Source organism: Crocodylus porosus, unplaced genomic scaffold (assembly GCF_001723895.1).
Source record: "Crocodylus porosus isolate Cpor-Errol unplaced genomic scaffold, CroPor_comp1, whole genome shotgun sequence".
Lineage (NCBI taxonomy): Eukaryota > Metazoa > Chordata > Crocodylia > Crocodylidae > Crocodylus > Crocodylus porosus.
The window spans coordinates 37,141,007-37,142,011 of NW_017728918.1; the positions used below are offsets into that span (position 1 = coordinate 37,141,007).

The 1,005-nt window shown below is 54.1% G+C and overlaps 1 protein-coding gene across 1 annotated transcript in view; it reads left to right on the forward strand.

Annotated features, from left to right (window-relative positions):
• DLGAP2 (DLG associated protein 2) overlaps positions 1 to 1,005 on the forward strand; it is a 162,946-nt gene that overhangs the window by 98,865 nt on the left and 63,076 nt on the right. The window lies entirely within an intron of this gene.

Sequence of the window (1,005 nt, forward strand, 5' to 3'; positions counted from 1 at the left end):
ACCCTTGCAAAGCCAGCAGACCAAGGCACTTAAGGGAGCCCACCCCTGCCCCAGCCCTGGTACTATCTGTGGGCAAGGCAAGAGCCCCCAAGGGGACACTTGCCTGCCTGTACACAAATGTCTGGAGCTTGGGGAGTAAGCAGGAGGAGCTTGTCCTCCTGCTTAATGCGAATAATTATGATGTCATAGAGATAACGGAGACCTGGTGGGACTCTACCCATGACTGGACCACGGGTATAGAAGGCTATACCCTGTACAGGAGGGATTGTGTAGATAAAAGGGGCGGGGGTATAGCTCTCTATGTTAAGGAAAGCTACGCATCCCTGCAAGCTGATATTGGCAACCAGGGTGGACGACTGGAGACCCTCTGGGTTAAAATCCATGTGGAACACGGCACAGGGGGGACAACGGTGGGAGTCTACTACAGACCTCCCACCCAAAGTCCTGAGCTTGACCAGGAGTTCGCCCAGGGACTGGCTGAGGCCACATGCTCCAGGACCGTGGTTGTCATGGGTGACTTCAGTTACCCGGACATCTCGTGGGAGGATCACTCAGCAAAATCCAAGTGGTCACCAAGCTTCCCCTCATGCGTGGATGACCTCTGCCTGACTCAAGAAGTCTATGGGCCAATGAGAGGTAAAGCGCTATTTGGCCTGGTACTGGGGATGACCTAATCAGCGACCTAGTGATTGATGAGAAGCTGGGTGACAGCAACCACGAGCTGATCACCTTCACCATCCACCATAAAGCTGGCAAGTCAGTTGGCAACACGGAAGTCCTTGACTTCAGGAAAGCTGACTTTGACAAGCTCAGGAGGCTTGTCAGTGAAGGCCTAAGGGACCACGACCCTAGGGAGAGGGGAATTCAAGAAGAGTGGTTGCTCCTCAAGGGAGCGATCCTCAGTGCACAAGCTAAGTCTATTCCAGGTTGGAGGAAAGGCAGCAAGAGGGCACAGCAGCCCTCCTGGCTCTCCAGGGACATAGCAGGCATCCTGAGGCTAAAAAG